Genomic DNA, 22639 nt, shown 5'->3' on the forward strand with positions numbered 1-22639 from the left:
GAGACTGGAAACTGGGTGGGAGACTAGGAGTGGGTGAGCAAGGAAACTGGGAGCCAGCTTGGGAACCAGGAGAGGACTAGAAGCCAGTTGGCTGGGGGCAAGAAGAACACAGATCAGATAAGAAGACTGAGACTAGGACCCAGTAGAGGGGGAAAAGAGACAGATCAGACAAGGAGCTAGAGTGCAAGGGGAGAACAGGGAATGGTTGGGCAAAGCAACTGGAACAATCAGCCAGGGAGAGGGTAGTGGGGAATATGGAAATCGGATGAGAAGCCTAGGGAGGGAAATTACGACTGGGAGCTGGCAGGGAAAGACACATTGGATGAGGAGCCCAGAGGGAAAAACTAGTGCCTGGTCTACACTGCTGGCAGCATTGACGGGAGATATGCAAGCTACGTACTGAAACTTGCGTATCTCTTGTTGACTTACTAACTTTCACTTACCATGGTGTCTTCACTGCGCTGCGTCAACAGGAAATGCCCTTCAGTCAACGCAGCATTACTCTATTCACAGGGGTGGATTAATTGCATAGGCTGGAGAGCACTTCCGGAATCGACAGAGTGGGTCTCCACTGCCAACTCAATCAATCCCGCTGCACTGATCTGTGAAGCCCAATGTAGCGCCTGCAATATAGACATACCCTAGGATTGGGATGAGAAACCTGAAGAGTGGAGACTATGACTGACTAGATGAGAATGGGACTAGGACTAGGAGCCAGGGGTGAGAAGAGACATATCTGCAACAGGTTGGAATGGATAAGGTAGGAAGGGCCAACCTTGGGGCAATGGGCAGAAGAATCTGTGTCTGCAAGATCAGATGCTTCTCAGAGCCTGGAATGGAATCCAAGATGACCAACATCATCATCCCTCTGATACCAGCAAATATTCGTGAAACCCATTAGGAAAATGTGTGTCATCTACCTTCCAGTGCTGGTCCAAAAAGGAGGACAATCTATCACCACCACAAGTTACTCCATTGGCTCATCTGGTAAACATCTGTGCAAGGGAGCTAAAAGTTCCAACCCTGCTGACCCATGTAGGTTTTAATATGATGCCACACCATGGAACTTTTTTCAGTTTGCTTTTTAAAAACTAGAAAATTACACACATGAAAGCTACATTAAAAGAACATTATGGAAAATAGCATGTGATCACATACTTAAAAACTATATCATAATGCACACACACAAAGGAAGCAAATTAAAGTTGCACTATTTTGGCCAAAACTACTAATCCTAATTAATTCCTAAACGAAAATAAACCAAACTGACCTAAGCCTTTTGAAACAAATTGGCTAAATAATTTTTTTTTAAATCACAACTTACATTAAATCATTGCAACTTTCTCATGCAGACAAACCCTAATTCCTGAAAAAGAGAAATCACTGTTTATACTTGATCTTATTACATTTTTTATATGGCGTCTACAAAATTTAACAAATCTTATTCCCAATAAAGTGTTGTCATCCCTGACAGATTAAACTTCCTTGTTTGCCTAGTAAACATCCATTTAAGTTTCACTGCTATTATAAATACTTGGGATGAAACTCTGCGTTTCCCAAATAGAAAATGATGGTGGAGCAAGAGGCTGCACTGCAAGAGCACAACAGGCCAGTTACTCAGTTCAGTCCTAAACTCCCCGCTTTCTTTCACTGCTGCAGAACTTGCAGTGACCCAGATGTATTCCCTTTTCACTTGCCCCTTCATCTGCCATTGGAAAGGAAGGGAGAAGACAAGGTCTAAAAGAACCCCCTATCCTTGCTGGGCTGTTCCTTGATATCTGTAACAGGAAGTCCTTTTTAACGGTTGCCCCTTCCTTACTTCTTCTGCCAGGTCTTCACAAGAAACTTTGGTTGGTATAGTAATGTCTGTTAGGGGTGTGATTTTTGTTACATTTACACTGCTATAAGTGAACATTAAGATAAACTAGCTGAAACAATCTTGGAACTGCTAGCAATTATCTTTGAGAACTCATGGAAGATGAGTGATATCCCAGAGGACTGAAAAAGGGCAAAGTAAATATCTTTGACAAGGGGGACAAAGAGGACCTGAGGAATTATAGACCAATCAGCCTAACTTTAATACCTAGAAAGACAATGGAACAAATTAAACCATTTGTAAGCATCTAGAAGATGGTTATAAGTAATAACCAATATGAATTTGTCAAGAATAAATTATGCCAAACCAATCGTCGATAGGCTTACTGGCCCAGTGGATAGTGGGAGTGCTGTAGACCTGATATATTTTGATTTTAACAAAGCCTCAGTCTCACACAATATCATCATAAGCAAACTAGGGAAATGTGGCCTAGAAGTTTCTATAAGATGGGTGCACAACTGGTTGAAAAAAAATCACACTCAGAATAGCTATCAGTGGTTTGCTGTCAAACTGGGAGGATATATCTGGGAGGGTATATACTGTTCAATATTTTCATTAATGATTTGAATAATAGAATGGAGAGTATGCGAATAAAATTTGCAGATGACACCAAGCTGAAAGGAGTTACAAGCACTTTAGATGTCAGAATCAGAATTCAAAATAATCTTGACAAATTGAAGAATTGATCTGAATTCAACAAGATGAACAAGTACTACACTTAGGAAGGGAAAAAATCAAAGACTACTACAAAATTGGGAATAACTGGGTAGGCAGTAGTATTGCTGAAAAGGACCTGGGAGTTATAGTGGATCACAAATGGATCAGTTATATGATGAAAGGTTAACATTCTGTAATGTATTAATAGGCATACTGTATGTAAGAACCCAGCACTGGCGAGGCCTCAGTTGGAGTACTGTGTCTCTACTTCTGGGTGCAACTTTTTAAGAAAGATGTGGACAAATTGGAGAGAATCATGCACGAGGAGAGCAACAGAAATGATAAAAAGGTTTAGAAAACCTGACCTATGAGGAAAAGTTAAGAGATTGGGTACGTTTAGCTTCGAGAAAAAGAAAAGAGAGAGGGGACCTGATGATAGTCTTCAAATAAGTTAAGAAGAGCTGTTATAAAGAGGACTGTGATCACTTGTTCTCCATGCCCATGGAAGGTCTGACAAGAAGTAATTGGCTTAACATGCAACAAGATAGACTTAGTTTAGGTAATTCTAACTATAATGATAGGTAAGCATTGGAAGAAGCTTTTAAGGGAGGTTGTAGAATTCCAGTCATCGTCTAATCTGTTATTAAAAACCTCCCAACACCTGTCAGGGATGGTCTAGATATATTTGGTCCTCTCTCAGCATAGAGGGCTGAATTAGATGACCACTTAAGGACCCTTCCAGCCCTACATTTCTGAGTCTCTATCAGTGAAAGCTGTGAATGCAATGTAGATGCAGTTACTGGCGCAAAAAAAAAAAAAAGCTTTTGCCACATTAATTGTGTTTTGGCTACTGGTATAAACTACACAGGCAAAAGCATTCTAGTGTAAACAATGCTTGTTTATTGGGTTGTTACCATTCCCCTTTTATTATGGTTTCTGTTGTGGCATTCAAGGAAATCTCTGTTTCTTTGATCTCTGGGAAAAGTGTTTACCTATTCACCAATTTTACCTCATTTGGTTCGGAGACTAAGGTCTGTTCTTTTCTGCTTTTTCACATATCAATATTGGGGAAAAAACCTTTCCTGAGCCTCATTCTTTGACTCTCCTGCCTGGAAATCTTGTTTCTCTCCTCCATGGAACACGGATCTGTGCTACTCTCAAGATTTAGGCTTCTGCTTTCAGCCACATTTGGCATTTTCCTCTTTCATACCTTAGAAAAGTCAAGAGATCAGAAAGATAAATGGATATCCTCCTTTTGTATGCCATTTTCTCTGATTTAGGTAAAAAATGAGTTTGCCTGACCTGGTGAGGATCTGAAGGACTGACCACCACAGTCAAATTTATAAATCTTGTTTTAAAGATGAAAATTCCAGGTGCGGTTTCACAGAAAGAGGCTTTTCCAATTATGCAAATGTGACACCCCTAATAAGTGTCAATACCAATACTTTAAATTCTCAGCAACTGTGGTTCTGCAGATAATTTCCTTTTTAAGTACCAGAAATTAATTTAATCTTTAGCTAAGCCTTTTCTTTCTTGAACTTCAGCACCAATTCACTTTATTTCTCCCCAGCATCTTTTACTGAAAGGACCCAGCTCTGCCAATACTGCAGTCTTCAAAGAATGCACTCTATTTTCAACAAGCATTGCAAGGAAAGCCCCAATGTATGCCAAATACAAATTTAGCAGCAGTGAGTCCCCACAATGCTTTCCAAAAATACAATGAAAATTTTTTCCACTCTAAACATTTAAGTCATTTTCAATACCTGTTGAAAGGTTGAAATCCATTGTCAGCAACAGTTCAGTTTCTTAAGTTCTGAGAACTCTCTCAGCTGGCATTTCTTTATAAGGAACAGATTAGAAGTAATTCCCCGCAGGGTAAGAAATAATTTTTCTTCTTTTTGAGAGCAAGTGAAGAGTTTCTGGAAAGAACAATTAGTGCTAATTATAACTTAATTGTATGCATCAAATTTCAATTATGAAATTGGCACTTAACTCAGGATATCTGGATTCAATACCCATCTCTGCCACAGACTGAATGTGTGCATTATGTCAAGTGATCACTCCTGTGCTTCATTTGCATTTTTGTTAAAAAAAATTGGAAAAGTTCAGAAAAGAGCTACAAGAATTAAATGAGGGCTGAAAAACCTACCTTACAGTTAGAGACTTCAGAGGTTCTATCTATTTTGCTTAGGTAAAGAGATGATTTAATCACAGTCTACAAGTACTTATGTGGGTAAGAGATTCTGACAGATGGCTGTTTAATCTAGCAGCAAGAGGCAAAATGAGATCCAGTGGTTGGAGGCTGAAGCAAGACATCTTCAGACTGAAAATAAGGTGGGCAAGGTAATATTTTTTTATTGGACCATCTTGGTGAAAGACAAGCTTTTGAGCTACACAAAGCTCTTCTACAGGAAATAAAGTGCACATTTTTAACTGAGGGGGCAATTATTCATTAGAACAACCTACCAAAGAATGCGGTGGATTCTCCATCACTGGTTTTAAATTAAGAGTGAGGTTTTTTTTGTTTTGTTTTGTTTTTAAGTGTTCTTACAAGTTATGGGTTTAATGCAGGAATAAGTGACAGAAATTACATGGCCTGTGTTATGCAGAAAGTCAAACTAGATGATAGATTCTAGCCTTAAAAATCAGAATCTATGACCTGTCTTGGCATTAAAGTACTTAGCAGAACTCACTCTATCCTTACAAAACTGAGTGATTAATTTTAGTCATGTGTCAAATATAAAAAGTTTACCTCCAGATCCATAAATAATTATAAAAATGGGAGTTGCCTAACTTAATCCTATATATGGAGATATCTTGTTACATTGTGCGATCACATAATGAAAAACCCTACAAGTAGAAAGGAAAAAATAAAAGTTGGTGTAGATACCTTGTCTAAGAAGTTAGTATTTATAATCTCAATCTTATCTTTGAATTAACAAAGGCTTTTTGCAATGGTAACCTAGAGCAATCACCACTGCATTCCGAGATTTCAACTAATCCTATATGATCTCCAAATATATAATCTCTAAATAATATAAACACCAGTTTCATAGTGCATTACAAATACAAAGCTGTCTATTTGTCTTCAATGGCTGTAAAACATTAGATGTGTGAAGTGATAAAGAAAACACTTGGTAGCTTTGGCACTGTCATTTTATTCAGAGACACATAGGTCTACATATCATTTAGTAGACGCAACTAGCAATAGTCATACACCTCCATCAGAATTTTAAAATTTATTCCCTTATTTAAAATATTCATTGGTCAAGTTAGAACTAAACTATCGCCCACATACTGAAGACATTTTCATGAATTTCTGTCACGTGCCTCTGAATTTCCTGCCCCAACATTGCCAATGAGCAATTATAATGTGGGCAGAAATAGACATTCCCTCCCTTACTATTTACTTTTGTTTTCTTCTGCCCAGTTTCACCAATAAAAAAAATCCAGATATAGATACTCCACAAAGACATGGAGTATGAAAGCAGGAAATGTTTTCTATAATTGACTCATCCACAGCCAGAGGAAGTTACAATCTTTCATTGCACAGTAGTAGAGTGAGCCATATCTGGTGGAATAGATGGAAATAAGTGGTGTTACAGATACTGCAGTCACATCCAATTTCTTTGAGGATTATATTAAAATCTATGAAAGATTAATGTATGATTTTTTTTTAAACTCCTTGGGTTAGGCTTACCACAGTTCCTAAAGGAACTAAGAGTGGGAGGTGATTAAGGTGAATCATCGAGACTAAACAGCTCTGGAGAAGTGCCACCCCCAGAGTGGTTCGCATATATTGGTTCAGGCTAGATTTTCCATAGACTAAGAAACAAAAAAAGGGCTTTTGATATGAAAAGATTAGCTTGAACTGAGTCGTGGCGCTTTCTGAGCCAACAAACAGACAGCACCTTCTGTCCAAGGGGCACTCCCAATCCTTGGAGAAAGGTTCAGAGAATTTTGACCTACTGGGGCCCCATGACTGATAGGTGACCTCTGCAAGTGTATAGGAACTTTTATTGGTGTGGTTTCTTTTGCATGGTTTGTTTTCTCTGTAATGCTCTTATATTAAGAATAAATATACTTGCTCAGAAACAGCTATGTGGTAACTTGTGACTGCTGAAATACACTGTTCATAGCCCAGAGACTAAGCAATGCACAGGATCGGGCCTTCAGGCACTGGCTTGCTGGGTATTACAATGTAAGGCAGGGAGCTGTGCAGCCTTAAACCCCAAATCATAAGGGAGTAGAAAAAGGGTCCCTGCCCAGAGACAGGTGACAGCTAGAGACCTGAGATCTGGCTGGGAATTCCTGGAATGGACCAGAGGGTATTACCCCTCCATTACATGAAACTGTGATAAGTGGAAAGGAAATCTATCAGTTAAAATGGCAGGAAGACTGGACAGTGCACAGATAAGAGCTGCTCCTAAAAAAAGCAGAACCATCAGCCTGAGCAAATGGCAATATTGACCATGTAGAATCACCAGCATGAGCAAATACAAAGGGCAACATTGACCACGTAGTCTAACAGAATTTGCTAAATAAAATGACCAACAATTCATGGAAACAACAGGTACTTTACAGTATGTATGCTTAATGAAAAGTGCAAGGGTTAAAAGCATGTTCCATAAGACAAACACAGCCAGATGCTCCTAAATTCTAAGGGTATGTCTACACAGCAAATAAAAACCCACAGCTGGCCCATGCCAGCCAACTTGGGCTTAGAGGGCTCTGGCTGCATGCCCTAGAGCCTGGGTTCCAGTCAAAGCCAAGATGTCTACACAGCAGTGAAGAAGCCTGGCAGCCTGAGCCCTTGAGCAGAGTCGGCTGGCACAAGCCAACCATGGGTTTTGCTTTGCTGTGTAGACATACCCTAAAACAGTGGTTCTCAAACTTTTTAAATGGAGCCCCCGGGACTTTTGTATAACAATTGTGCCTCCCCGCACCCCCTTTCAGAGGAAAAAAAAGGGCAGCAACAGCTGCAGCAGAGCAATGGCAGGGGAGTGGGAGCTGCAGCAGGGGAGCAGGAGTGGCAGCAGCTGCAGTGTGGGGAACATGCCCAGTAGTGGTGGGGGCGGCTTCCAGGAACAGTGGCAGTATGCAGAGCATTCCTGGGAGCGTGACCGGCAGTGGCGGGGGGCTGCTGCTGCAGAAGGCAGGCAGCAATGGCTGTACAAAGTGCAGAGCTGGATAAGCTCTGTCCCCCACTCCACCAGCAGGGCAGCCCGGGCAGGTGTTGGGGGTGGGGAATACTTAGGAGGGGAGCGGAGGAGGGGGGAGGCTGCTGCGGGCAGCGAGCCTGGCACTGCAGATAGTGGCAGGGGAGCAGGGATGGCAGCAGTTGACAGAGCTGGGGATAGAGCCAGTCCCATGGCATGCCCCCTCCCCCCCCTTTTGAGAACTGATGCCCTAAAAGACAACAGCAAAGCTCCTGCAGTTTTGCTCCCATGAAACTTAGAACAGCTCAACTCTGCCACAATTCAGGTGCTCTGCAGGAGCTTGGCTTCTGTCCTACTGCAAGGAGGTGAAATTCAAGGCCCTCAATCCAAGGCTCTCTTCTGTGCCTCTGCATACCTCCATGAGCATCCAGCAATGATGAAAAGCTCTGCAGTCATCATTAGCTATTTTTAAATGTAAAGAAATTCCAAGACAAATAAATTTAGAACTGCGAAACGAACAAACTGAGAAACAAAATAAAGATTTATGCAGTTTTTTTAATGGCCTCACTCTGCCCTGCTGCAGCTGCCCCCAGGTCCTGCAGACATAGGGAAATGACTTGGCTCCCGTAAATTGACTCCCATCTGGGAGTTTCAGTTATCTCCCCCAAACCACATGGCCCAGAGTGGCCCCCTTCTGGGCCTCCAGTAGGCAAGGGGAATTCAAAGATGGTTTGCTGACTGCAGTCGAAAGCAATTGTGATTGTGATACTAAAATGCTTGCCAGATTCCAATTACACCTTTCCTACAAGATGACGCAGAGCAGTGGACAAATAAGAAGTGGAGCTAAGGTTGATCAAGGTACCTTCATTGTGTTCTCATGGTTTCAAATGTGTTTTTTAAGTTAAATTTAATTTGTCTTTCTATCATATGGGATGTTAAAATTACAACATTCTTTAAGGCGTTTCCTCTCCATTACTAATCCTCCCTCCCTCCCTCCGCCCAATTCTGGACTTTTCTTTGGTATTTGTCAAAGATTGTATTCACTTGTACCACAAATCCTGTTGCAAAACCATGACAATCAATCCAAATTGGATGAAATCATGTCCATGTTTGCATATCAGGCTGGATCACTGTGATCATCTCTGAGGCCATCTCTGTCTTCAAAACAAAGTTTAGGGCTGACCTTGGAACCACCATATCTTGGGTGGAGAATCAAAGGCAACGTGATTGATGGTAGAGGCCGCACAAGCTTGCTAACCCTCCAAATTGATGTGATGACCAAAAGGAATAAAGATTTTACGGTCAGAAAATTCAAGAACACTTACTTCTCTTAGTAGTTCAAAAAGTGATTAGTAAGAGTTTGCAATACTAGAATGAGGTGTCATTCTTCCAGTGAATATCAGATTAGGGCCCCTGAAACAATGCTGATTTCAGAAAAAGGGATGTCATAGTTGAAGCAGCAGTCTGGAACCCAAAGAGAAAGGATCCATGGTACCCTATGATTGAGATTTGCACTTTCAAGAAGCTAGAGTTTAGACTTTTATGAAAACCATCTAGCAGGAAAGTACAGAATGTCTTTTGTGCACAGACGGCTGTGGTTTTGTCCTTATCCTCTAACAGCACATACATCAAGTCCACCAAAGCCTCTGTAAACCTTTGACTGACAGGAAGTTTCCCGGATTTGAGAAAAATCAACCAGCACAAGAATAATCATGATTTAGGTTCCATGAGGAACTACCTTAATGCAACTGATATGCTGACTGTTGAAATAGCTCCCATTCCCTTGAATCCTGAATGTGGGTATAAGAGCCCTTCCATGTTACACATGAACTCTACTGCAATGCTGAAGTGCTGGGGATCTGCTTAAGCTAGAGGTATCCCCATTCTCCTACAAAGGTCTCTCTATAGAACAGACACCAAACTGCAAGGAGAGGGAGAAAATAGCAAGAAATCCTAGGAAAAGGAGCAATCAGAGTGACCTTGATGAAGAAAATCTCTACATGAACAACAGAGGTAGACAAAAGGCAGGCCTTGCTGTGAAAGGTGCCAACAAAGCAGGCTGTTCTACAAAGAAAACCCACAGGAGAAACCTGTTACCTGAAGCAGACAAAAAACCAGTAGAGGATCTACACAATAGAGAAAGGACCAAAAATCATATGATCACCCCGGTTGGTTGTCCAAGACTTTAGCATGATTCAGGAACACTTAATATGCTACCCACAATATGAACCAGAATCACGTTTAACTATATGATGGTACAAAAGCGTTGCAATAAAATCCTCCAATAGAGCTGTTGTGTCAACTGGGAGATATTCAAGACTTGATGTTAAATGCTTTTGGGCTATTCCATTGGACACAATACATCTGCAATTCTAATAATTCATTCTTTACAATTTTAGTTTAAGATGGAGGGAAAAATATACTCCACAAATAGACTCTTCCAAGTTCAACAACAGCCAAATGGTGAAAATTTTATACATTTTGCTTTAGACATAAAAAGGCAGAGTCTGAAGCAAATCTTTGAAATCAAATTGCAGTATGCTACTTTTCACATTTAAAAAATGCTACCCTTACTATCATTCATAAAAGGCAACACTGCATTTTGCCATACAAGTTTCAGCTATATTTAGCCCCATAATATTTAAAAAGCATGTTATTGTCTTAAGTCTCTGCATTACAGAGCTCTGCTCGGAAAACTAGTACCAGTGTGCAGCACTCTGAAGAAAGGTTTAAAAACAGACAGATCAATGACTGCATGAAGCCTCAAAATCACAAGCTTTACAAGACCCTTGACATTGTTAAGCAGTCATTAACAACATCTAAAGAGTGACTTTTCTATAATGATATCTTTAATGGACTCTGTCCTTAGCTAAACACTTTTGAAGAGAGTGCATCCTTTTCCATTTAAGGAAAGATTAATGCTCATATTACAAACAAAGGCCATGATCCTGTAAGTTACTTCAGGCAAGCAGCTCCCTGCCCACTTGCAGAGCATAATGACTTCAAGGTGGTCTTCCTCTATGGAGTTAACTGAAGGCCAAAATCATTTCCATAGTGCACGCATTCAGCACAAGCAACATAGATGCTACACTGATAAAATGCTTGTCAAACACATTACTAAGTACACAACATTACTATTACAGCCCTTCAGGTGTTTCTATAGCAATATCCAAAGATGTTTTTCCTTACAGAAGACTGCAGCATCCTCTTTTAAAAAATAGTCAGCAGGAGGCTACTGAAAAAGACTTCACATTGTAGTGAAAAATCCATCCATCAAATTTACAAATTGTTTGCAATCTGCAGCTACCCAACTTGTACACAGACAACTGAACTATCAGTTTTCACACCGGTTATCAAAATTAAGTAGCAATTTCCCCACAAACAGAAGTCAAGCCTTATGAGTAGTGAAGTTAGCAATTAAGTCCACAGCATAGTTTCATATTAATATTAGCAGTCTTTATTAAAAAGATATTGCCACCACACAAGCCTCCAAAAGGATATCCTCAACTTCCCACAGAGCACTTTCAGTAACCTGCAGTTCAAGCTTAGTGAATACTAAGCAGAAATGGTCTATTTTAAATAGGAAGGGTAGCTGATGAGAAGACCAAATTCACTATACCAACTCAGAAAAAGAAACTGTTTCTCCTACGAGCAGCATATTTATTTTTTTCCTGTAAAATACTCTACACTACATTTGCTTGGGATCTTAGGACCTAGTTTTGCTAACCACAATGTAGTGCCATGGCACCAGTTAAAAGCTGAAATGTACACATTTTTCTCCATGTGCTTTCGAAGGAAGTGGACAGACTTATCCCTGAGAAAAATATTCCCAGTGACAAATTGTTGATAGAATCAACAGACTAGCTAAACATACTACAGTTTGAATGTTCTCAAAGTTTCAAACAGCTCCATATTTGATCAGCAATAGTCCACTGGGAAGGCCTAATGTACAGTCATCTCAATCTCTCATCAACTTTCTCCTAACTAGTATTTAGCTGGGTTAATGCTAGAGATTTATTTGCTTTATACAGCCATATAATATATTTTAGAGATCTTGTTTCCATTGTGACGCGATTCATGGGTTGATCTCAAATGTTTGTTTTCATTCAAATCAAGTGGTGTAGACCTCCTAATGTCTACTTTTTATTTAATACTAGAAATCAGGACAAGATGCAACCTGTAATGAAGAGTGTGCTATTTCCAACATTCCAGTTTAGACATATCTCATGTTAGGAGCCACCAATGATATAGTCCTTCTCAAAGGAAAGATTCAACTTCTGGGATATATCTTGGTAGCAGTCATTTTTTTCAGCTGAGAACAAATGTCTGCAGTAGCTTTTATTAAGCAGTTCAGAAATCCTCAATCTTCTGAAATCAAAGTTAAATAAAGTAGTACTATAGCTGTAGCCATGGAAAGTCTCAAACTAGCTGAATCTCAAGGGTCTGGGACATGCTCTCTCTGCCAGTGACTATAAGGTATGATTCTGCCTCCTGTGTTGGACACAAGTTGAAGATCCACTTTAAAGAATCTTTATAGTTACCTGCTCAGAATTGGTCATGCGGGTTTAATGTCCTTGAGAAATCTAGAGTACATTTTAAGATGATGTGGCCTCAAGTCTGATTTCCCTAAGAGAAGTGACAATCTTCACTAGTCCCAAGATGTTTCCCCATATGCTAAATGTTATTGATCCAGAAATGAACAAGCCAGAGTTAAAGATCAAGACTGAGGCTTGCTTTCTCTGTGTCTGTGGATGAATCTATACTAGTATTTTTTAGGAAATTTCTCTTGCACTATTATTGGCACAGCTCAGCAAAGGTAGGAGCACTAGTGAAAGCAGGCTCATGCTTTCTACTACAATATCATCTAATGTTGTTCTAAGAAATTCTAGAAGACGATAGTAAAAACATTCAAGCCCACCTAGTACACTAGCACTGCGCCCACCATTTCTACTATTGATGGAGCTGCACCAGTGGTAGTGCAAAAACTGCTAGTGTGTAGACAAGATTTTGTGGGATAATCACTAGTAAGTTTAGTGTTTCACACTGTTTTTGATCCCTGGACACTATCTCTCTCTCCCAAATGCAGGGAATGCCATAGACGAGGAAATTAATCACAACATTGGTGACCTTATTAAAGCTCTGACAGATGTTGGTTACTCATAAAGCAATGTTGGTTAACTCCAGGAACACATGCATGGTCTTCCTCATCAAGAAATACTGCAGGAATATGTGGTTAGGTGCCCCTACTGAAGAGAAAGAATTAAGACCTACAATCATCATCCATGTCTCGTGAGTGAGAGGGGGAAATGAGAGAATTAGTGGAACCTTTTAAAGGTATATTCTAATCACATCATTACAAATTATGGTTTTTAAATTAAAGATAGCATACAACTTTGAACATCCTTCAACATGCATTTAGATCGTGAACTACATCCTGTGTGTCCTAAGATAGACTGGATTTCCTACCAGTAATATACAGTACCTTTCAGAGAAAGCAGCACAATTAAAGTTAGAGATAATGAAATAGTGTCAGATATGACTAAGAACTGTTTTAAGGATGTAATATATTCTTAAATTATGAATATTTAGCTTAAGATAAGCTCATCATTGTAGTTTTTGGACTTTTATTACTCTGGCTCAAATTATTTCTGGAGTTTAGCCCATAGGTGGGCTAAACTAGATTTCCTTTGGCACAACTTGGAGAAATATGTAGATAATCTCCTTCCTCGACTATAACTGGGTGCTGCATTAATCCTGGAAAGAATGAACTGCTGCTGAGGTCCAATGTGCACTGACAGATGAGTTTCCAAGCTCCAAGTGATTATGTTTCTAAACAGCACTGCTTCCGGCAATTTTGGGTCTAAAGTTTGTTCTTATGGCATTGCTGGCACCTTTGCAAAATATTTGCTTTTTAAACAGCCAACCTAGAGACTGTAAATGCTTCTGAAAAGATAAGTATTGTAATGCTGACATAAAATAAGTTCACTGATCCATACTGTGGTTGCCACACTAAATCCTTGTATACATCAATACTGGATTTATAAGGATATTTCTGGGATAGCATGATTTTGTTTTGTGACTATCTGACAGCATATAAGCAAATCTTCAAGATCACTCTGTTGTTCAAAGTCACAATTTACTGAAAGGAAAGTCTGAACTATTGGTGCAAAGACAAAAAAAGGAAACAGACCAAGATAAACCCACAGAAAGTGAACAAGAAACAAAAGATTACTTGTTGCACTGGAAAACTTGAGCAATTATTTTGTGCATTTATAAGACTGCAGCAGAGGAAATAGAAGGAGAGAATGCATTGCTGTTTTATTGAATGCTAAATGCAAAACCCATATTTTATTTATAAATATGTTCCACAAATACACCCATGAACAATCACCACATCTTCCAGGACTCAAGAACCAAACACCACTTCTTCTAGACTTCCCACAGAGGTAAGAAACTATCTAGGTTTTTAAAACATAAGTAACATTTCTAAGAATACATATAATATTTTGTATATGCCATACTGCTCGGTGACTAGATTTAAGCTTTACTAAACAGTAAAATGTATGATACAAAATGTCAAGCTAATTTAGGTAGGTGGCAAAATTATACTTCATTGAAATCCATAGTGGTGGCCCAAGTTTACAAAGGTCTTGTGTAATCAATCCCCACCCAAAAATTTGCAAGATCAGTAGTTTAATAGAGGATTTTCCCCAAATACAGGAAGATAGTTTCCCTAAGAAATGACAATTTAGAAGGGACGTAACCTGCCACTGGGGAGCTTCAATCCCAACAACTTTATGTTCTTGGCAGGCCTGAAGTCCCATGACATTCTTCTTTTCTACTTTCAAATCAGCCTGCCTTGGAGATGTCAGCTAGCCATTGCTCTTGAAGCTCTCTGCTTCTGTCAGTAACCCTAAGGGAAAGAGTTTGCCTTCAGTTAAGTAAAAGGATCTCTTCTTTCTTTATCATTTGTCATCCTCATTTAAGACATTTTGGAAAACAACCTACAAGAAAAAGCCTCATATAAATTAGGTGTCCAATCCCAACAGGTGCTGACGACAAATTCCCACTACTGGGACCTCCAGGATAGTTCTCAAGATCCAATTTGGGTAGTTTAGAATGGACTCTTCTTCATTCTTCACTTTCAAAACTATGACCAATCTACCAGACTGGGGCTGAGAAGAGCATCAAAAAAAGCTATTCATAAATATTTAAAGAAGATTTAACTTAATCACCTTAAAAAAATTGCAACCATTACTTTTAACTTGGTTAAATATGTGCTAAAAGACCTGTTATATATTAATTAAGTCTATAATCAATCGTCTCAGATACTATACTGATACTTCCCTGCAGATGATGCAGTCTGATTTGTTTTAAGCAAAACTGTTAAATTAAGCAAAAAGTCCATTACATTTTTAAATTTAGCTCACAAACAAGGGAAAGAAGTTCCCAACATTCTAGTCCACACCAACTGTCAACCAAGCAGATTCCTGTGGTTTTTTAAAAACTATTTAAAAAGCTTTATAAAAATTAGTAATTTATTCCTTATAGTGAAATGTACTGATGAGAACATTACATTTAGTTTTCTTTTAGAGAACCACAATTAATCCATGACAAAATATGTGCACGCTCTTACTAATATATTATGGGTGAGGTAATATATTTTATTGGACGAACTTCTGTTGGTGAAGAAGACAGGCTTTCAAGCCATACAGAGCTCTTCTTCAGGTCTGGGAAAGATACTCCCATTGTCACAGCAAAATGCAAGCTGCAACAGATTGTTTAGCAAAAGTAGTTAGTACATATAGTAAGGGACCACTCAAGGTAGAGTGGTCAGTAAACACCTCTGCAGTCATAGGACAACAAGCGGGGGTTACGGATTACAATTCCACTTTACATTTTGCAGTGGCAGAAGTTGGTTCAATAAAAAATAATTACCTCACCCACATTGTCTCTCCAATATCTTGGGACCAACACAGCTACAACTGCACTGCAAACTAATATAGTATTACATTTTGAAGCACATGTCTCCAAAACAAATTGAATTAAAAATATGTTTGGATTTAGTAACAATAGTACTGTATGGAAGGTTTATATCTGGATTAGAAAATGAAAAGGAAGATAAGAAAAGGAAATTCTCCTTCTGTACTGCGAAAATATAGGTAGACATGGCCTGGTACAGTATGTACAAAACCAAAAACAGACAAGAATGGGAAGATGGAAATTTATTTTTGGGTGGGAAGAACCACAAAACTACTACTATTTTATATATTTGTGTATAAGAATATTTTTATACAATTATTTGATTCAAGTCCTGTGTGTACTACAGTTGAAACCATTTTAGGGATAACATTTCTCTTCATAGTTTACAGTACAGTTTAGTCACACTTAAAAAATGTTAGTCCTACCAGTTTCTTTACATAGTTGGTGGACAACCTGCCTCGTTACAAAACTGCTTAGAATAGGACTATTGCTTAAATGTTCCCAAAGTCCTCCCTTTGTGATCTCAATAAGATTCCATAGGAACATATTTAGTCTTCAAATGATGAAGTTTGAGAAGTTCTTTAAACAAAGTATACTTAAGAGGTTTCTCAACATTGGCGAACTAAGTTATTTCTTTTGTCTTATTCAAATTAGTATTTGTATTACCCTCATTTTCCCCACTTGGCAGGGACATTACAAGACATCTTAATGGACAAGCTTCCAGAATATAATGAAATTTGGTTTTATTTTAAGTTACATGTTTTTTCCAACACCAAGATATATAGCCTTTAATTAAAATATTCTAAGTAATCTGGCTAGGATTTTCAAAGGAGCCTACAGGAGTTAGGAAGATGTGGGTACCTCATTCCCTTAGGTTCCTTTGAAAATCCCAGTCTGAGTGTAAGGCTTGGTCTACATCCAAAATTTAGGTTGACCTAGCTACGTTACTCAGGAGTGTGAAAAATTAGGAGTTAAGCCATCCTAAACCCAGGTATAGACACCGCTAGGTCTAAGGTTGACAGAATAATTCTACTAAACTACCACCTCTCAAGGGGATGGATTAACTGCAGCACCAGAAAATCCCCTTCTGTTGCTGCAGCAAGTGTCTCTGCTATGATTAAGAATACAATTTGGTCACAGAGATCATGGAGGTCATGGATTCTGTGACTTTCTGGGTCCTCCATGACTTCTAGGGTAGGGCTGGAGCAGCTGCCAACCTTGAAAGCTCTGTTTTCCCCTCTCCCCAAGGGTATTTTTAGTAAAAGTCAGGGACAGGTCTCAGCTCAGGTGAATTTTTGTTTATTGCCCATGACCTGTCCCTGACTTTTACTAAAAATACCCATGACAGAAACTTAACCGTAGCTATGGCGCTACAGCAGCTCAGTTGTAGAATCAGTAATGCAGATATATCCTGAGAGTTATTAGATCTATATCACTTCCTATATAGGCCAGAGTGTTTTTGTAGTTTGCTTCCATTGTGCATTTATAGACATCATTCAGACCCACACTAGCTCCTTTTTAAGCAGTTTGCTACAAGAGACAATATAGAGCAGTGGTTCCCAACCTGTGGCCCACGGGGTCTTTCAAAGTGGCCTGCCACTCCCTCCCTCTGGCTGCAGAAGGAAGCCAATGCCTAAGGACGCAGATGGAGAGTGTTGCCATGGGGCAACAAGACCGGTTCAGGCTCCTTGCTGCAGCTAAGGTGAAGGGAGATCAGTGCTCCTCTCCCCAATTGTAGAAGGGAGCATGGCAGAGCGTTCCACCTGTGTCCCTAGGATACCTGCTGGACCCAGAAGGAAGGGAGTACTGATCTCTCATCCCCCTGGCTGCAGAAGAGAGCCACTGCCTAGCGACCCAGGTGGAGCACACGGGGCTACAAGATGCATATGGTTTCCCTGCTGCAGCCAGGAAGATGGGAGATCACTCCTTCCATCTGGCTGCAGTAGGGTGGGGGGGCAGAGACTGGTGGCTCTTCAGGGTTGTAAAAATTATATCTGTGGCCCTCGAGCCAAAAAGGTTGGGAACTACTGGTATAGAGAAAGCAGATAAACTGACCATTATTTGTATGGTTAGTTTTAAAGCATAAAATAGGTCTTTTCTAAACTGCAGTACCACTTCGCATTTACATAGGGCTTTACAAATTGTAATCCTTAACTATCTGAGCTAGATATGGTATTATACCCATCTGAGAAATGGGAAAATGGACAGTTGCTCAAGGACACATAGTGAGTCAATAGTGGCAAGCCCAGGACTGAAACTTCTGGGTCCCAGATGTGCTTGAACTATTACAAAATGCTAGAGTAGTGGTTCCCAACCTTTTTCGCTCAAGGGCCACAAACACCATTTTTACAACCATGAAGGGCCACCATTCTATCAACTCATGAAATATGTATTGACGTATACACCATTAAGGACTACAAATCACTACGTGTTTAAAGTAAACATTTTGATGCTATTGTGCTCAATTTTACATTCACTATTTTACACCTATAAATTACTCACAGTATGTCACACACTCACAGACCAAGAACTAGTGTAGACGAGTGACTGTCACTACACACTGAAGCACATGGCATGGCAGCTAAGTCACGGTGGGTGGCCTGCTAGTGCCTTACAGTTTGGCCTGCACTTGATTTTTAGAGTCCTGCCCCCCTCCTCAAGCATAGTAGGTCCAGGCTGATCCACCAGCAGCCTCCCTCCCCCCGACCCACTGCAGCCGGATGGAAGGAGTTCAGTAAGGAGGCTGCCTCCTTGCTGATCTTCTGTCCTCCTGGCTGCAACAGGGAAATTGCACGTGTCCTGTAGCCCTGCACGCTCCAACTGCATCCCTAGGCAGTGGCTCCCTTCTGCAGCCACAGGGACGGGAAATCAGTGCTCCCCTCCCTCCAGCTCCAGCAGTGACCCCAGCACCTATGGACCCAGGCGGAGTACTTTGCCGTGCTCCCTGCTACAGCCATGGGGAGGGGAGCGCTGATCTCCCGTCCCCTTGGCTGTAGCAAGCAGACTGCACTGGTCTTGTAGCCCCACAGTAACGCGCTCCGCCTGGGTCCTTGGGCGGCGGCTCCCTTCTTCAGTCAGCAGGAGGGGAGTGGCAGGCCACTTTGAAAGACCCCGCGAGCCACTTTTGGACCCTGGGCCACATGTTGGGGACCACTGTGCTAGAGGGCTTCTTTTTTAACAAAGTTTTTAAGATTTTCAAATCAGTAGGTTACAGGCGGCATTCAAAGGACAAAAATATTAGGCTGGTGATAGGTTCTGTTTCTCAGACATATATAGGCCTGAAGTGTTTGTCCCATTCCTTACTTCCCCACCCTTCCCAAAAATGTGCCTGTTTCTGCTATAACATTAGACATTCAGATTTCATCTCATCCCACCACAACCTTCAAACTGTCAATATGCACCTCTGTACTATAATTTCAGATAACATTTCAAGTAAAAAATGCTGCATACAACAATTTATGTTAAAGAATGTCTGGTATTAGCAATGGTAAAGTTACATAACAGATCAGCAGGAAAGGAGGTATGCTGTACACACATGCTATGTCCCCATATAATATACTACAAGTTTCACAACAGGACTACAACTACAAACAGAATGTGGAATGCAGATTAAACCAGAATTGGCATTCAATTAAATTTTGAATTGTTTTTGTAAGCCTAGGAGTAAGAATATCGTGAACTTGGACTTCACACTATTCTGAGTCCTTGCCAACACTAGGTGGCTCTAAATTCAGATAAACTGAATACATATAAAAAATACATAAAAAGTTTGAGGGACAGTAAAATACAGCAGAACCTGAGTTACGAAAACCAGAGTTACGAACTGACCAGTCAGCCACGCATCTCATTTGGAACTGGAAGTATGCAATCCGGCAGAAGCAGAAATAAAACAAAAAAACCAAAATACAGTACAGTACTGTGTTAAACGAACTACTAAAAAAAATAAAGGAAAAGCAGCATTTTTCTTCTGCATAGCAAAACTGTATTAAGTCAATGTTCTGTTGTAAACTTTTGAAAGAACAGCCATAACATTTTGTTCAGCTACAAACATTTCAGAGTTATGAACAACCTCCATTCCAGAGGTGTTCGTAACTCTGAGGTTCTACTGTAAATCAATTTTGTTTATGCTCCAACCATCAAGTATTCATCAGGATAGGGAAGAGAGGAAAAACTAAGTAAAATCATGTTAAAACTTTGCTAAAGGTTAAAATCTTAACTGCTCTACCAATCGGTTAGATTAAAACTGAACATTGTTAAAGTCCAATTTCCATTTCTTTGCTGATGTTTACTTTTTACACTAACCTTGGACAATGAAAAAAACCTAGCAGGTTTCTCTTACCAGTTTTCATGTACTAGCACAATGCTGCAGTACCTGGACTGAAAAAAATAGCAAGGGAGATTTTAAATCTCAATAAAACCTGATTTTTATAAATGTCATGAACACATTCAATATTTCTAACATTACTCAGCTTTATAAAACCTTAAATCCCTGCACTAAAATATGACTGACCCACATAATTAAAACTTAAAGATACAATGTAAATATTCTATTGTCCAGCATTTAAAAACACAGTTTGGAAAATTTACCAGATATCTACTAGTCAAAGATGGATACAAAAGACCACTATAAGTGAAAGAACTTAAATTAACACCAAGTATTTCATTAGTTCAGTGGTGTTTATTAGAAAACCAACAGAAGTTTATATATTTGAACACAAAATCAATTACTAAAATGCAGGATTAATCTTGCAACTATTTTTTTAATAAAGACTTCTGTGAAATGATAAATAGCAATGAGCCTGTAGTTTGTTCTGACTCATTTACATACAAGTGTGCGCTTAAATCGTTCGACAGTGTGTAACAAGTTGTTGATCAGTAAACCCACTTAAAGATGACGTGGTCCACAGGTCAATAAGGCTAAGTGTTCACAGGAGAGGGATTCAGAAATTATTTATAACAAAAGGTTAAAATACTCTTAAAATTTTAATGAAGTCTGTCAGATAAAGAAATACAATCTAATAGAATTGGGGATAAAAAACTGTTCATGCTCTTGAATCTCTCCCCTCAAAGATTTATTTAGTACTTCATGTCAGAAAGCATTCATCAAAACTTCAGCTCAGGAAAGAAAGCAAGAATAGAAGATTCTGGTCTGCTTCAGCTCTACCCATTGACAGAAAAATACCCTCCAGAACCAGACTTTTGATTAGGAAATTAATTCAGGATTTGGTTAAATACAGAAAAATAGGGTGTAGGACTACTTACCTAAATCAGATTTTGTAATACATTCTAATAGGATCAGATAAGAGATAGTATACAAATACAGAGTAGTGTCACAAGGAATGTACAGCTATTTAATCACAGCAAGAAGTAATAACATGAAGTCATAAATTATCAAAGAGAGAAATACAATCTAACTCCAGGGGAAACCAAACTGTAATGGCTGCTCCCTATAAAATGATGAGAGCTCTGATTTTACTGGATCAGCTAGTTTTGATACCCAAAGAATAAGTCTGGGTCAGCAAAATCACAGGGACAGATCATATTGTGATTAAATCTGATGTATGCTGCAAAATAAACTTATAACAAGTCCCAGCCATACATGGTTGTATTTATTACATGTGCCGGAGATCTAATAGCACAAATAACATCCAACAGTCATGGGGGTCACCTAAATCAACGGCAGCAAGAGGTGAACCAAAAACTCCTGTCCAGGGGCGCTGGGCCCACCCTCCCCACACAAGCTCTCGTGTTACTTCCAGCTGCCTCTCCAGGAGCCCGCTCCAGACCCTGGGTTTCCCGTCGCCTCGTGCCCCGACCCTAAGTCTCTACCATCCTCTCCAGGCCCCGCTCTCATTCCCACCTCAGGGGCTCCCCGCTCCCCCGACCGACCCAGGCACTAGGCCCCCTTCTTCTTCCCGGCCTCACTCTGCCTGAAAATGGCGGAGGGAGCCGCGCCGCTCGGCCGCACAGCCCCACCCCAGGCGGCCAGTCACCCAGCTGCACTCACCGTCCGGCTGTTCTCTTATCCCCGCCAGCAGACTCCACTGCCGCGCCGCTCTCCGCGCTCTCCCGGGCCCGGAAGCCGCTGCCTCATGAACCCCCACCACGACCACCCGCCGCCATCTTCGCCTCCAACGACACCGGGCCGGGGCGGTGCACGCGCTCTACGTCAGCACGCTCCAGGGCGCCGGGGGAGGGTCTGGGCCCGGCCCGGCCCGGCAGGCACAGACGCAGCGGCAGCCGGGCAGGCCCGCCTCTGCGCAAGCGTAGGGGGGACCCGGCTGTGCGTCACGCGGGTATATACGCAGTTGCAAAGAGACGGGGACAACCGGATGTAGGCAAAGCTAGAGTGGAGCGCGCAGGCGTAAGGTCCGCGTATGCGTAGAGAGAAGAGCCGCGTGTGGGCCGTGCTCGGGGGAAGGGGGAGTGGTCACGATTTCGCACACGCGTGCAAGGAGTCGGAGCCCGCAGTGGGCCTCACTCGTTCCCGCCCTTGGCTGGCTCGCGCAAGGAACATACTCTATCTCACCCATTCATACCTGCAGCTGCTGGCACGAGGACTGGAGGGGGGAACCACTGGAATCTGACAACAATATTGAGCGGCTGGGGGAGGGCAGTAACCAACAGCCTGAGAGCATAGGTGCTGAAACTAGGGGTGCTACCCTAGCTTGAAGTGATTACCATTGTATATAGGGTTTATAGTTTGGTTCAATGGCTCTCAGCATCCCTGATCAAGAGACTTTCAGACTAGACTAGAGTCACATGGGAAATTAAATTCTAAATCAATATCCCCATCCCTCCTCCACCACTGTATATAACCCAAACATCTCAGCCTTCAGGGAATGAAACTGATAAAGAGCAAACCTGACTTCACAGGGCTGGGACAATGGAAATCAAAGGCAGATGTTAAAAGTAAAAAGCACAAAAAACAAAAAGTAAACAGGTTTTTAAATGATCAGTTTTA

At 40.7% G+C, this 22639-nt stretch overlaps 1 protein-coding gene across 6 annotated transcripts in view; it reads right to left on the reverse strand.

The window, feature by feature from the left end:
• Positions 1 to 21914, reverse strand: part of WDR33 (WD repeat domain 33) — a 105628-nt gene extending 83714 nt beyond the window's left edge. For 3 of the 6 annotated variants that reach the window (XM_067538838.1, XM_067538841.1, XM_067538840.1), the window contains exon 1: positions 21683 to 21912. The gene's annotated coding sequence lies outside the window, so the exon portion shown is untranslated. Of the gene's footprint in view, positions 1 to 21682 lie in introns of all 6 variants that reach the window. The other 3 variants (XR_010918147.1, XM_067538842.1, XM_067538839.1) reach the window with 3 other exon arrangements.
• Between the last annotated feature and the right edge of the window lie 725 nt (positions 21915 to 22639).

Source organism: Emydura macquarii, unplaced genomic scaffold (assembly GCF_026122565.2).
Source record: "Emydura macquarii macquarii isolate MOO-44397 ecotype Brisbane River unplaced genomic scaffold, CSIRO-AGI_Emac_v2 contig_499, whole genome shotgun sequence".
NCBI lineage: Eukaryota > Metazoa > Chordata > Testudines > Chelidae > Emydura > Emydura macquarii.